General features: G+C 42.1%; 1 protein-coding gene across 1 annotated transcript in view; it reads left to right on the top strand.

The window, feature by feature from the left end:
* FAM3A (FAM3 metabolism regulating signaling molecule A) overlaps positions 1–16,745 on the top strand; it is a 1,301,271-nt gene that overhangs the window by 1,052,360 nt on the left and 232,166 nt on the right. The window lies entirely within an intron of this gene.

Genomic DNA, 16,745 nt, shown 5'->3' with positions numbered 1-16,745 from the left:
TCAGAATAAGAGGGAAATGATCTCTACTAAAGGATGTTTCTAGTTCCAAGAAAAATGGGCACATGGAGATCCATCTTGGACCTCTCAAAGCTAAACAAGCTCAACATCCTGAAATTTAAAATGCTTATGTTGCAGAAATTACTGCCCGTCATCTTCAAGATGCCTCTATGGTCACTGTAGACCTGAAACACACTTTTCTACAGGTCCCTATAGTAGACAGTCATAGGATCATAGGATTGTAAGATGCTACTAAGCTATCGACCCAGAGGTAATTTCAAGCCTAGACGTTTCACCCCAATGTAATACCATAGATACTCTAGTCAATACCTAGAATTGTATTTATTAATAACTATTCATGTCCAGGAAGGTTATGGGCACTATCCCTGGTAAAAATTTACTGTGCCCCATCCCCATCCTCTTATCCAAGTTCACTTTGAACAGTGTCATAAAAGTACTCTGCTTCATATGAATTGGCATCCTATTCTAAAGAAGCGGCAGTCGCTGGGAGACAATTTTGTCCCTCTAGCATGTCCTATTCAAGTTGTAGACCATATTTAGGTCCCTGGAATTGGTAGATGTCCAGTTTCATTTGCGGATATGCAGCAAATTCATTAGGTTTAGGTCAGAGATTGCTCTGTAAGCCAGGCATAAGTCTCCCATAAGAAGTCTATATGATACTGAGTAAAGTGACAAGGACTTTAGTCAGTCTGTGTAAGGCACATGCCGGAGTCCCTTGATCTTCTTAGCTAGAAACCTCTGGGGTCTCTCCAATTGCTGCAAGTAATTTGTACGGTGCATGCCGAAAGGGGTATTATACTCAATTATGGGCCTGATTAGTGACTAGTATAGAGGGGTTATAACCTTCTTTGCTCTAGAGGTAATGCCTTTGCTAATCATGTGTGCTACGTAGAAACTTTCCTTGCTACAGTAGACACGTAGTGGTCAAAGTTAAGGTCGCAGTCTACTTTTGATCCCAGATCTCTTAGCACGTCGTAGGTACGTAAAATTTGATAGTATGAAGGGACATTGTTTTTACCAAAGGAAAAGGTAATGCATTTCTTTGCATTCAGTTTGAGACCGTGACTAAGACACCAGTCATTGGTCTGTGTAAGACCCTCCTGAAGTATACTGACATCATTTGGGGATTCAATAATTGCACCAGTTTGCAGTTGTCTGCATACTTGATTAGCCATAGCCCCTTACTTTTGGCCTGAACTTCTGAGAAGTATTTACCAAACAGTAGCGGGCCCAGCACTGACCCTTGTGGCACCCTGCTGGTGACAAGTCTGCTGGTTGATGTGGAGTCACCCACTTTGATAGTGTGTGATTGGTTTGTAAGCCATTTGGCAACCTATCTTACAACAAAGGGGTTTGCATTCAGTTTTCTAAGTTTATCAGTAATGCCTGAGTGTGGGATTGTGTAAAGGGCCTTTGCCAAGTCGAGGTATGCTGTGTGCACAGATTTGCCCTCGTCAGTAGCCCTGGTCACATTTTCAATGAAGTCCACCAGGTTTAACAGGCAGGATTTGCCCTTGACAAAGCCAAATTAGGTCAGATCCAGGGTTTGGAGGTCACCTTTGTCTTTATTTATGAGGTCCATGATAATACGTTCCATGGCTTTACAAGTGAGGCCGGTCAGGCTTTGGGTCTATAATTCCCTGGGTCTGTTGCCAAGCCATCTTTATGGAGGGGAATAACTGTTGCTGTTCTCCATTCTGTATAAACAAAACCATTGGTTAGGCTGTTATTGAATAAGGTACTTAATTGTGATGCTAGTATAGGTTTTATTTTGTTAAGAAGACAGCCCGGGATGCTGTCTGGTCCTATATAGGCAGTTTTGTTTTTGTCTTGGACAAGTCTTTCATTTCCCGCTTTGTGGATATGTAGGGTGGGGGGGAGCTAGAGGCAAGATTTGTGATAAGTTTGGAGGGGATAAGGGAGTGAAATGTTCACCAAATCTTGTCTGCTAGCAGGTTTGCTATCTTTGTGGAATTAGTGTGTGATACCGTTAGTCAGTGGTTCGGCACATGCTTGGGCCCTACCATTACAGCTACGTACATAGCTGTAAAAGGCCTTATGATTATCCTTGTCTGGGATTGCTAGGTTTTTCTCAAAGTTACCCTGAGTGGATTTGACATGTCTTATTTCCCTGTTGAGGCTGAGGAGGGTGCTTTTCCATTGTTGGGGTCTCTAGCCTTACTTTTCTTAGACAGCAACTTTTTGCATTTATTGTAAAGTTTGTTGATGCTGGATGTCCACCAGAGAGGCTTTTTTTTTTTTTTACTTGGAGCTCTGGCTTTGATTCTGTCTGGAACAGCTGAGTCTATACAATTATACGGGTGATTGTACAGGGCTTTAGTTTAAGCTTTGGAGTAGTTACCACTTCCATCTGGGGGTGGGGCTTGGAATGCGTTTATACCATCCCCTAGAAGGGTATAGTTTACTTTGGTGAAGTGTTTTAGTCTGACTTCACCTTTTGTGAGTTCTGGTGTTAGTGCCAGTTCGAAGGTGACTGATTTGTGGTCATATTTAACTAATGAGGGTCTGACAGTTGCAGTGGTGCATCTGTTTGTCATGTTACTGGGGACCAGATCTAGTATATTTGTTCCTCTTGTTGGGGTTTGAACAATTTGTTACAGAGCATTTGAGTTAAAGTTAATGGCCTATGATTTGTAGCAACAGGTTCCTACTTCCCTTTCTGGGCTTTACCATTTGGGCAATTTACTGTTTCCAGAATTTTCACAAAATGTCTAGCTCCTCTGATGGCACATTGCAGAACTCTGGGGTTTCATATTTACCCCCATTTAGATAACGGTCTCATTCATGGAAGGTCAGCATCAAAGACCCTAGACACCTTACAGATCACCGTAGACTGCTTTCAGAAGGTAAGTCTCACCTTAAATCTTCAAAAACCCAAACATTTCTCAAAGTTGGATCCTCTTTCTGGGAGCCCTCATAGATTTGGTTCAACAGAAAACCTTTCTTCCCAAAGGCAAGATTGCTTTCTTGAAAGGCTATCCGACCATTCTGCTTTCAAAGTAGTTTCACTACAAGATAAATCATGAGAATACTGGGGTTCATAGGTTCATACTAGGCTATCTGCCCGAGGGCATTTACAAGCCTAGCCCATAGTTTTGTGGCTTACGCCACCCCTTTAGTATGGGGAACTATACCCATTATTTTGCTGTGCCTCTGTTGAGCAGTGACACTGAGGTAATCCCTGGGGTATATCTGCGATCTCCCATCCATTGGTCAAGATTTCTCTTGAACAAGGCCAGCGAGGTGCTCTGCCTCACATATACCGGGATTTTATTCCACAGCATAGGGAGTCTTTGGGTGATGAATCTATCCCTCCAGCACGTCCTATTAATAGCCGTGTCGAGGTTTAAGTCTCCCGCCTTTGTGGCTCTGACGGATCTAGATTTTTTGAGGTGAAGCATATTCATCAAATCTGGGTTTGACATGGCCTTGTATGTTAGGCAAAGGTCACCTCTGAGCAAGCGGTGGCGACTGAATAGAGCTGGAGTTCTTTCAGTCAGCATAGGACAGATGTTTGAGACCCTTTATCCTTTTGGTGAGGAACTTTTGTGGCCTCTCCAGCTGCTGCAAGTGTCGGGTCAGATACATTCCGAATGGGGCATTGTACTCAATCATTGGTCTGATGAGTGATGAGTATAGGGAGACTATGACCTCCCTTGATCTAGATGAGAATCCCTTCATGATAAGGTGGGCAATGTAGAAGGTCTTCCTAACTACTTTAGCTACATGGGTGTCGAATGACAGACTACTATCAACCTGGGTCCCCAGGTCCCTGATAACTTCTTCTGTGCTCAGTGGATTGCCACCTATTTGGTAGCTAGGGGTAACCTTGTTTTTCCCGAAGGGTATGACTATGCATTTTTGGCATTTAACTTTAGGCCATGGCTCTGGCACCAGTTATCTGTTTCTGTGAGACCCTTCTGAAGGATATCTGTGTCAGATGTGTTTTCTACTATGGCGCCCAGTTTGCAGTCATCTGCAAACTTTGTCAGCCATAACCCTCCTGTGTTTGCTTGTACTTGAAAAGTAGATGCCAAACAAGAGTGGGCCCAGGACTGAGCCCTGTGGTACACCACTTGTGACAGGCTTTGAGTCTGACATGGCGCCAGCAACTCTGACCCTGTGGGTTCTGTCACTCAGCCAGTTTGCAACCCATCTTGTGATGTATGGGTTAACATTTAAGCTGATGAGTTTTTCAATGATACCCGAGTGGGGTATTGTATCGAAGGCCTTCGCCAGATCGAGGTAGGCTGTATGGACTGCCTTTCCTCATCAATGGCTTTGGTGACTGTTTCAAAAGTCAACCAAGTTTAGAAGGCATGATCTGCCTTTGACAAAGCCAAACTGGGATGGATCCAAAGTCTGCAAATTCCCTATGTCTTTATTTATGCGGTCCATTATGATCCTCTCCATGGCTTTGCAGATAAGGCTTGTCACGCTAATGGGCGGTAATTTCCAGGGTCGGTGGAGGCACCGCCTTTGTGAAGTGGGACCACAGTTGCAGTGCGCCACTCCTGGGTGCGTATCCAGAGGTAAGACTATGATTAAACAGCTGTCCTAGCTGTGGGTTTAATTCCTCATTGAGTTCGTGGAGCACACAGCCGGGGACACCATCAGGTCCCATGGATGCTGTGTTTCTTGCTTTGGAGAGAGCAGTTCTCACTTGGGCGTTGGAGATGTTTGGGGGCTGCAATCGCTTGGTATAGATATCTCTCCTTTTGGGGAGGGGGAGAAGTTTGCACTGAACCTGTCAGCCAGTATGTTGGCAATGTCTGTAGGATCAGTAATCTTCACATCATTTTGAACTAGTTCTGAGCATATCTGGGAGTTTCCTCCCAGGTTTCTAACATAGCTAAAGAAGGCCTTATGATTGTCTTTTGAGTCTTTAGCTATTTTTCTCTCAAAATTTGCTTTGGATGATTTTATGAGAGCTCTTAGTTTTTTACTTATAGTGATCAAGGGTGTCTTACCTTTTAAGGATTTTGCTCTATCTTGTAGTAGCTTCCTCCTTTTGTTGTAGAGTTTGTTTATGGCTGGGGTCCACCAGACTGGACGCTTGCCTTTGGTACAAAGAGTCTTTGTTTTGCTTGGGATTGCCTTATCCATGCAGTCCTGCAGGTGCTGGTAGAAGGCATTTGTAAGTGATTCAACGGCTTGAGTACTGTTTTCCGCCGGCAACACAGATCCCATTTGCAAAGTTGCACTTGAGTGCCAGTGGTTTCTGAAAAATATTTTAGAAAAGTCTCAGTAACTGGATACCATATTGCCTCACCTTCCATGCCTGAAAAAGGAACTCCTATTGTGGAAAAACATCATGCAGAGGAGACTAGCAGCAAAGTTCACTTTACCAGAAGTAGAAAAGACCATCACCAAAGGCAGTTTGGATATAGCTTGGGAAGCCCACATAGGTTCCCTGAAAGTGTAAGGTATTTGGTCTCCACAGCACAGGAAGTTGCATATAAATCCGATGGAATTACTAGCAGTCTATATGGCTGTAAAATCTTTTCAATAAATCTTAAGCAGCGACCCTGCAAATCTAGACAGACCACACCACAGTAATGTGGTGCATAAACAAGTAGGGAATTTGTCTTGCCCTCTATGCAGTCTTTCCAGGAAAATTTGGATGCTGGCTAAAGAAATAGGACTGACCCTCATAGCATCTTGTATTCCAAGCCAGAACAATACCCTTGCAGGTCTCTAAGCAGGGACCATTTATATCCCAATTAGTAGATGCTGAAGAGAGAGGTCTTCATAGATCTAACCATACAGTAGGAGATCCTCCCAGTACACCTGTTTGCCATTCACCACAACAAACAATTACAGAAGTTATGCTCCAGAACACAGCAGACAGGAGCTTGGAAAATAGATGAATTCTCCTTCACATGGACAGACTGGCTCCTGTATGCATTCCACCCTTACCCCTGATCTCCAGGGTACTGACAAAGATAAGGGAGGACAGACCCAGCATGATCCTAGTGGCTGCATTCTGACTGAGACAGCACTGGTTCTCCTTCCACCTGGCACTCGACAAGGGGGAATTCTATACTGTACTGCAAGAGGTAGATCTTAGCCAGGTCAAAGGATTAGTCTTCCACCCCTACCTAGTCACCTTAAGGAAAATTGCCTGGCGGATGGGATTTTGATACCAAGGACTACATCCTAACCCAAGGATGTGTTTTCCATTTTAAGGGAAGCAAGGAAACTCAATTACCTGGAAGTCATACCTGGCAAAATGGAAAATATTTTCCACCTGGTGATGCAGCAATAACACTAACCCCTTCTCGGGCGGACATCAACTCATTTTTCACTACCTGTCAGGCCTCTTTAGGCAAGGACTTTTCCATTTCCAGCATTAAGGTAAATCATCAATAATATCAGGTTACCTGCACAGTGCTCTGCCTATCTTTTCACATCCCCACATGAAGCTTTTTCTAAAAGAGGTGATTCACTTGAGACCATTCACAATGAACCCTATTCTGGTATGGGATATAAAATATGTGCTAAAAAAACTAAACTTAACCCCCTTTGAACATGCTGCCACTGCTTCCCTGAAAGGAGTCCCCATTCAGGCCATCCTATAGGTAGCCACAAGGACCATGTATACCTTTACAAAACAGTATGACCTAGGCAGTGTCTACAGGGCTAGAGCAGGTTTTACTACTGCTGTCCTGGAAAATCTTATTTCCTAAGGTCATACTGATGACTCACTACCCCATTTTTAGCTTTGGGAGTCCTTCCAAGAATCAGTACTGCAACATTGACTACAAAGTACAGATGTATCTCTCTTACCATAATTGTAGATGTTCGAGTAGATCAGTGTTGCAGAACATACTCCCACCCCTCTATTTGCTGACCAGTTGTCTCCCCTTTACTTGGTAAAAGGTGTAGATGACTTTTTCTGCAAATAGTCTTCTTATCTCCATTATCCTCTCTCTCTGTCTCCTTTGATTTTCCATCCTTCTCACTTAAATTCAGACAACTGGGGAGGTCATGCTGTCCTCAAGCATCACACTTCTCATTCACTGCTTAGAAAGACCCGAAGGTGGTGCTGGAGGACACTCTTCTTATACCCTGATGTCCTTACTTTGTTCTTCAGACATTGTTGGCTACAGATAATGTAAAAAAAATCTTGAGATCGGGCCAGATGTGGGCTTCTGCATAGCAGGAAGAATCAGTACTGCAACACAGATCTACTCAAGCATCTACAGTTACGATAAGTGGGACACAGCTGTACTTTCTCACTTCTTTTGGAAATGACCAGGGACAATTACCACAAGCTTTCTCAAAGACTGGATCTACTCACACAAGGTTAGGGATATTTGATGCATCCTGACCCCAATCAACTTCAACTGACTGCCTGGATGATGGGGTCACCATTCCATAAGGCACCTGTTTACTGAGAATGTGCAGCAGGTCCTAATGTAGGCAAGAAAGCCTGCTACTAGAAAATCATACATTAGAAAATGGTTTCTAGTTGGTGACAACAACATAACCAGAACTCATTCAGGATTAGCTGTTCTCAGGTTTCACGCTATTTGTATTACTGTCCTATGGCCTTCCTTACTCCTCCATCAAGGTTCATTTATCGACTCTTTCAGCATGTGCGCCCATAAATGCTTTCTCCTGTCAAAATGCTTTTGAAAAGGGTTTTCCATAAGAGGCCTGCAACAAAATTGATGGCCCCTCCGTGGATCTTAATTTTGTGTTAAAGAAGCTAACATGGCTGACTTGAGGTTCTTAGCATGGAAAGCTGTTTTACTGATTGATCTGACCTCTGCAGGAAGGCTGTCTGAGTTGTAGGTTCGTATGATAAGTCGTCCCTATTTCATTTTCACAGGGACAGGATTTCTTTGAGAACTAATCTTTCTTTTATGCTTAAAGTAGTATCCAAGTTTACTTTAAAACCAAATGATCAATCTCCCCATTTTCTTTCCTGAACCTAAAAATGAGGGAGAAAAGATATTCCTTACCATGGATGTCCACAGACTACTGGGATACTATCTTGACCAAACCACGTCTTTCAGATCTTTGAATCAGTTAGTCATTTCTTTTGAAGGTAAGAAGGGAAAACTTGTGTAAAAGCAGACTGTTTCCAAATGGTTGTCTAAGGCTATTTTTGCTATACTCCACACCAGAACCATTCCAGGCAGGGTCAAGGCCCACTCGACCTTGGTTTCATCTATGTTTTTTGTAAAGTGTGATGGATTCTAGAAGTATTCCAGAAGCAGCAATTTTGTTTTTTGCATAAACTTTTACAAACCACTATAAACTAGATTTCTTCAAGTCTAGGACAGGCTTTGCTTGGACCATTCAGACCATTCCCCTTTCACCCCCAAATATAGTAAGCTAGGACAATCTACCCATATAGATAAAGCTACTGCATCAGTGATCATTTTGATGAACATAGAACAGTTATGTAAGTAAACTTACCATAACAGCAGATGTTCGAGTGATCACTCTGCAGTAGCCACTCTCTCCCTCCATCCCTCTTGTTTTTTGATATGTTATTTAAGCAGGGTGTGAATATTTTTGTTTTCCTAGCATTGTCCTTTCTGGGCTCAGTCTCCATCTCCTTCTCCCTGTTGGCATGAAGGGCTGGAAGGACTTGGTGCCCAAACCTGTCTTAGTCGATAATGCTAGCAATGACTAATGGTTTTGGCAAGTGGAAGGTACCTTGAAGCTTTGAATGCTGGCCAGCCATTGTATTCTTGGCAGGATATAACCCCTATAGATTTCAGCATTTCGAAATCAGAAAGCCGAATACTCAAAGTTCCGAAACAGGCAGAAGTGCGAAATTCAAAATCAGATTTTGAATTTCCACTTCAGCTGGTGCAGTGTGTGGATGTTTGGGTTTAATTTAGGTAAGTTTGTGTGTATAAGTATGTTGGTTATGGGATTTAGTGTGTGTAAGTGACTGTGATGTGCATGAGGGACTATAAGGTGTGTGATTGTGTGTGTGTGAGTTTCGTTTGTGTCTGTCTGTGCGATCTCAAAGTTAGAATATATAAGTAGGTGGTTGTGGGGGGTTCAGCCCCCCCCCTAATTATATGTAGTTTAGAAGCATTTGTTTGATTGTGGGGGAGGTTGTGTTTATGTGTGCACTTTGAGTAGCGTAGTTTCGGGATTTTGAATTTTGCGGTTGTGTTTTCAGATTTGTGAGTTGTGCTTGGGTGGACCCGTATAAATATATATATATATATATTTATATATATATATATATATATATATAATGTGTGTGTGTGTATACATATGGAAACACTTTATAAGCTCTAAATCCTGAAATATTGAATTTCGAGCTCATAAAGTGGAAAGGCTAAAACAGCGAACACTCAGAAGCTCGAAATTCAAAATCTAGCATTTCAGAGATGTTGAATGAGTGGTTCTGGTGTTGCACTGTTTTCATGGATTCAGGTAAGTGTTTGTTTTAAGGGTTTTGGGTAGGGGCTGTAGTGTGTATTGGTGTGTTTTGTTACTGTGGTGTGTGTGTCCGAGGGGGATGTAGCTTGTGTGGTGGTGTTTCATGTGTTTGTGTATGTAGTGCGACCTTGGAGTTAGTATATTTAAGTAGGGGGGTGTGGTGGGTGCAGCCCCCTTGCTTGTACATAGGATTGGGTTGTGTATTTGTTTGTGGGGAGGAAGGTGTGTGTGTGTAGTATAGAAGTCACAATTTTGAATTTCGCGCTTCTGGGTGTTTGATGTTTTAGCCTTTCCACTTTATGGGCTTGAGATTCTGAAATTCGATATTTCAGGATTTCGAGCTTATAAAGTGAATCAGTTATTATTATTATTATTTATTTTACATTTGTTGACTGGGCTAGTCTAACTGGATATATGTCCATTTTCAGTAGAGGCCCGGGGAGAAAGCAGTGACAAAGAATACAATATATAGTAATTAGTCAAGTAAGTTACAGTACATTGGCTGTGTTAGCAAGAACAAAAATAGTAATAAGTCATTTAGTAAATTGAAGTTAATATCCAATAACAGAGAGATAAACAAAAATATGTAAACATTTTTTTTTAGAATATAGATTACAAAGTAAGCATCAAAGAATAGTATGGGAGAGAAGTGTAGAGAGAGCAAGAATGCTGAAATATCTGTAAATATATATATATATATATATATATATATATATATATATATATATATATATATATATATATATATATATATAAAATGTGTGTGTATATGTATAAAAAAAATCTGTGTGTGTATATGTATATATATATATATATATATATATATATATATATATATATATATATATATATATATATATATATATATATATATATATATATATATGGATTCACTTTAGAAGCTCAAAATGCTGAAATATCGAATTTCAGTATTTCAAGCCCATAAAGTGGAAACCTGAAAAGAACGAAAACTCAGAAGTGCGAAATTCAAAAGCTTGCATACCGGAGATATTGAATTAGCACTTCTGCTGTACACAAACACACCTTCCTCCCCACACACAAACACAAGCTCTGTCCTACATGAAAGCTGGGTTGCAAGCCCCCCTGCACCCCCCACACCCCCCCTACTTAAATATTCTAACTCAAAGGTCACACTACATACAAAAACACACAAAATACCACCACATAAGCTACATTCTCTTCTCGCGCACACACATCACAGTAACAAAACACACCAACACACACACCACAGCCCCTACCCAAAACCCTTAACACATAAACACTTACCTGAATCCATAACCACAGCAAAACAATAGAAGCGCTAATTCAATATCTCCGGTATGCAAGATTTTGAATTTCACGCTTCTGAATTTCTGTTCTTTTCAGGTTTCCACTTTATGGGCTCGAAATACTGAAATTGGATATTTCAGCATTTCAAGCTTCTAAAGTGAATCCATATATATATATATATATATATATATATATATATATATATATATATATATTGGTTCATAGGTAGGTACTAGGCTATTGGCCCTAAGGCCTTTACAAGCCTAACCATAAAGATTCCCTGGCTTCTCCGGGGTGAATTTCCTGTTTCCCATCCAATTGTCAAGATTTTTCTTAGAGGGCTAATGAGTTGTTCTGCTTGACATGAATGGGGCAGTCTGTCCAAAAGTATGGAGAGTCTCTGAGACAGGAAACTATCCCTGCAGCATGTTTTGTTTATTGTAGTGACAAGGTTTAGGTCCCTGGAGCATGTGTCTTGGAGGGATTGGGGTTTCTGTAAGTGTAGCATGTCCAACACTTCTGGGTTTGACATGGGTTTGTATGTTAGGCAGAGATCGCCTCTGAGTAGATGATATGCGATGGAATAGAGCTGGAGTTTTTTGAGACCGTCTGCATAGGGCATCTGTTTGAGGCCGGTGATCCTCTTCGTGAGGTATTTCTGTGGCCTTTCCAGTTGTAAATGTCTTGCGAGATGCATATCAAATGGGGCGATGTACACTAAAATGGGTCTAATGAGGGATGGGTAGAGAGGAACAATGGCCTCTTTTTTTCAGGATGAGAAACCTTTTGTGATGAGGTGCCATGTAGAAGGATGTCCTGACTACTGTGGCGAAGTGGTTATGGAAGGAGAGACTACTGTTTTTTATTTATATATATATATATATATATATATATATATATATATATATATATATATATATATATATATATATATATATATATACATACATACATATATGTGTCCACTTCTGAATCTCGAAATACTAAAATTTCAGTATATCAAGACCAGAAGTTTGAAACTGTGAAACATAAGCTGTAATAAATAAAAACAAATTAACATATAATTTTGCAGGGGGGCACCCCCACACCCCCTGCTACTTATATATACCAAATCCGAGGTTGCACTAACTTGAAGAAGAAAAAAAAAAAAAAAGCTACTTGTACTTACCCTACACTCCCATTGCACACTGTCCTACTTACACTCACTAATAACACACACGCACTGCATATGTACAAAAATCACCACTTTCAACACTAATGTACACACTCTCCCACCTACCTACCCCAAACTAAACCTACAACTCCCCAAAAAAAATAAAACCGAACACACGTGTACCCAAAATCCTACAAAACTAAACACCTACCTGAATCTCCTTACATAACCAGACATCGTCCGCCATGCGTAAATCCCAGAGCACATTCCCCTCAGAGACAAAATCACTACGTCCATACATTAAAAAACGATAACTGCTCCGAAAAATTTAAGTGAAGTTATTGAAACTGTACATTTGTTTTTGCTGTTACTAAGAAGGTTGGCCATTCTTTTTTTAGCACTGGCATTTATAAGAAGGATTTAAATGTTCATGCAGTTTTGTTTTAAAAAGGAGAGGTTTTGCACATTTGTGACTTGCTGTGACAGCTGCTTCTGTGTAGCAGGTGCCTGTTCCAGTCTCTCTTTCTCTATCTCCTGGCCATTATGCCAGCAACCAGCACGTAGGGGCAACAACAATTATTGTAGACCTTGTTGCTGTTTCCGTAACAAATTCTTCCCTTTTTATGTGACAGGGTTGTTAGACTTGTGCCCATACCCATGCACTCACACCTGTGGCCAGTTTAGAGTACCCAGTTTACCTACTGCATATCTTTTTAAAGTGGGAAGAAACCTTTGCTCCCAGAGAAAACTCACACAGACATGGGGAGGACATGCATGCTCCACACTGAAGACACGTCCACCGAGAATCAAACCAGACATCATCTTGCGCTGAGATGACAAAGCTACCTGCTGCACCACTGTGACACCCACTTGTCCCAATGAGCAATACATATTAGACAGAAGCTGATTCTGGATGGGATGCCAGTTGACTTCACATGCTTAACATACACGCACTAACCTAAAGCAGATTTGAAGCATTGCCAGTTCACCAACTTGCATGTCTTTAGAAACCCATCCAGACCTAAAGATAACATGCACATTCATACAGAGACAGCAGTACTGTTACTTCAAACCTATCTTTCCCTAGGTCATAATATAGTGTCAGTTTATTGTATCAAGTGTTATTTTTATAACATTCAAAACTGCATTATCTCATGATGTTCCTTAGGGTGCTTGCCATACTGATCTTGAGTGACTCTTTTACCTTCTGTGTTTATATAAATTCCATCTGGGAGTAATATATTACATCAAGAGAATTCCTTCTGTACCTTGGTGGCCATGTTTTTTCACTGTTATAAAATTAATATCTAGAAACACAGTCTGCTTGTAAATAACAAGAGCTGAAAGATTTTTCTTCCTAACATCAGAATATCATTAGAGTGATGTGCTAGATTAGCTGTGTACCTTTTGTACAGTACAGTTGTGTACACTTACCATAAATGTAGATGTTCGAGTGTATTCACTTTTGCAGTCATCACATATGGGTTATCTGCCTGCAGGGAGCCCTCAGCCGGCCTGAATACCAGAGTCTTGGGATTTCTGCGTCGGATGCTGTCGCTTCTTCCATGACGTCAGGTCGTCAGGGGTATAAAACATGCAGCTGACACTATTACATCAGTTTTTCTTGCCCCAGATGTCAGGTGCCCCCAAAATAGAAAGCAGTTACATGGTATGTAATACCCCCAGTAAAAAGCAAATACCAATGGTATAAGATATGACACACAAAAAGGATAGGAAAGAAATCAAGAGAAGTCAGGGGGCTGGAGGGAGGGTAACCAGGAACTGCAACAGTGAATACACTCGAACATCTACATTTATGGTAAGTGTACACAACTGTACTATGTTCTTCATGTTTCACTATTGCAGTCATCACATTTGGGTTGATTCCCAAAGCTAAGGAAGAGTGGAGGTAGTTATGAAGCATTAGGGCTGGGAATCGGGCCCTGTAAGACTGCTGTGGCAAATCCAGCTCTGGTTTTAGAAAATATAGGCAAGTGGTAGTGCTTGGTGAAAGTGTGTACAGAGATCCAGGTTGCAGCTTCCAGGATGTCCCTGGTAGGGATCCCCTGAGAAATGCTGTAGAGGTAGATGTAACCCTAGTGGAATGAGTTCTGATCCCCTGTGGGGTGGGTTTCCCATGGTGCTTGTAGTAGAAATGGATGCAGTGTGCTATCCATTTAGAAATGGTTTGCTTTGAAATGGCCTTGCCCTCTACCCCTGCAGCAAAGCTGACTAGCAGCTGGTCAGATTTTCTGACAGGTTTAGTCCTGTCCAGATAGAACCTAAGCTGCCTGTGCACGTCCAGGGAATGCAGGATCCTTTCCCCTTTATTCCGAGGATTAAGAAGAAAGGTTGGCAAATAAATGGACTGGTTTAAAGCCACACTAGACACCACCTTGGGCATAAAGGATGGGTTAGTCCTGAGGGAAACCCTGTCTGCATGGAAAATAATGAAGGGTTCCACTGCCGTAAGGGCATGCAATTTAGACGGCCTTCTTGCTGAAGTGATGGCTAGAAGTAAAGCCGTTTTCCATGAGAGGAATTTTAACTCTGCTGTGGCCACAGGTTCAAAGGGTGGAAGAGTGAGCTTTTCTAATAGAAAGTTAAGGTCCCAGGCTGGAGTGGGAGCTCTCCTGGGGGGGGTTCTTAAATTTTTGGCTCTCCTCAGAAACTGTTTTACCAGAGGATGAGAGAAGAGGGGGTGGCTCAATATTATAATGAGCTGAGATGGCAGAGGCATGGATCTTAATTTAAGAGAAGGATAGGCCTTTGTGGAGCATTTCTGTCGAGTAAGCTAGTATATGAGGTAGGCTGGGCACAGTCGTGCCCATTCCCTGAGACTGGCTCCAGGAACAGTATCTTTTCCATTTTTTAGAATAGGTTTTTCCTAGTACTAGGCTTCCTTGCTTCAAGGATGACATCCAGCACCTGCTTACTGAGGTTTGCTGGTGTTGAATTCAGGGATTTGCCAGGCTGCAAGGTTCAGGGTCTGTAGCTGAGGGTGCAGAATCTGGCATGCCTGCTGGGAAAGCAGGGAAGGAGTCTGAGGCAGGTGCCATGGTTGTAGCACTGTCATATTGCGCAAAAGAGGGTACCAGTGCTGGCATAATCAGGATTGTCTTTGGCTTGTCCTGTTTGATTATTAGTAGAACTTTCGAGAGGAGTGGCAGAGGGGGAAAGACATAGACTTGAGAGGCTTCCCCAGGTGACGGACAAGGCATCCACTTTCCAAGCTTGGCTGTGGGGAGGTCTGGTGCAATATTTGCTCAATTGATAGTTCTGAGGGGAAGCAAAAAGGTCCACCTCTGGTGCCCCCCCACCTGTTCCTCAAAAGCTTGAATATTTGGGTTCCAGATTCCACTCGTGTGGATCCATGAGATTTCTGCTTAAGTCGTCTGCCAGTGAATTTAGTTTGCCTGGCAGGAATTGAGCTTGTAAGTGCACTTGGTTGCTCAAGGCTGTGTGCCACAGAACCTTGGCTAGTCTGCAGTGTGTGTAGGAATGGATTCCCCCCTGCTTGTTTATGTACCACATAACTGTGGTGTTGTCTGTCTTTACCAATAGTTGTCCTGGAAGAGTAAGGCCCTTGAAGGCTGTCAGAGCATTCTGCACAGCTAACATTTCTTTTTGATTGTTATTCAGGTGCATTTGCTTTCAGTTCCATTTGCCTTGAATGCTCTGCCCCGCCATGTGAGCCCCCCATGCATAGTCTGATACATCTCTTATTAGGGTTTGGGTGGCAGGGAGCAGAATGAAAGGGAGTCCCTTGTTGTGGTTGCAGGCCTCTGCCCACCAAAGGAACTCTGTCCTTAGGCAAGGAATGATAAGAATCATTGTTCCCAGGTCCTGAGAATGTTGACACCAGAGACTTTTTAGGTGCCATTGAAGTTTCCTCATATGCAGTCTTGCATATGGAATTAGTGGAATGCAAGAGGCCATGAACCGTAGGGCTTGCAGTATTTTTCTAACAGATAGCTGGGTTTTGGTGGCCAGTAGATTGAAATAGTTTGTCAAATAAATTTGTTTCTCTGGAGTGAGGAATACTATTTGGGAAGTTGTGTTCAAGCTTGCTCCCAGGAGTACAATCTATTGGCTTGGTACCAGTTGTGATTCTTTTCCTTGATGGTGTACTCCAGTGAAGTGAGAAGTCTCTTTACATTTACAAATGCCAGGTGCTGAAGTAGCAATTCCTGACTGTCCGCCTGAATCAGGCAATCGTCCTAGTATGGGTAAATTAGAATTTCTCTCTGCCTGCAATATGCAATGGCTGGGTGCAGTAGATAAGCCTAAGGGAAGTGCATAGAGCCTGTTCTGAAGCGTAGGTATTTTATGCAAGATTCTCTTATGGGAATGTACAGACAAGCTTCTTTTAAATCTAGGTTTGCTAGCCAGGAGTCCTTGGCTAGCATAGGAAGCAGCTGTTGGAGAGTTAACATTTTGAATTTTATAACCACCAAAAAGGTGTTGAGAAGTCACAGATTCAAGATAGGATGCCAAGAGTTTTTTTTTCTGAGGACCAGAAACAGTCTGGAGTAAAAACTTGTCCCCTTTGCTCTGGTGGGACAGGTTGAATAGCCTTGATACTGAGCAGAGAAAGTACTTGCTTTTGGGCCTCTGCCCAATGGTTTGGTGGTAGGTCTGGCCATCCGCTTATGGATGGGAGTGAGTGGAATTGGAATCTGTATCCCTGGGAAACAATGTTTAAGACCCATTTGTCTTGGGTAATGTATTGCCAATTTTTGGCAGGCTTGGAAGAGTTAAGGATAAGTCATTGTCCAGTTTTACCAAAGGATGGAGGCTTACTACTCCCTGATGTTTATCGTGTTTCACTGTTGCAGTCATTACA

Source organism: Protopterus annectens, chromosome 8.part0, assembly GCF_019279795.1.
Source record: "Protopterus annectens isolate FY-2018-M chromosome 8.part0, PAN1.0, whole genome shotgun sequence".
Classification (NCBI taxonomy): domain Eukaryota; kingdom Metazoa; phylum Chordata; order Ceratodontiformes; family Protopteridae; genus Protopterus; species Protopterus annectens.
The sequence above is the reverse complement of the archived record's forward strand: the minus strand, read 5'-3'. Positions and strand labels throughout refer to the sequence as shown.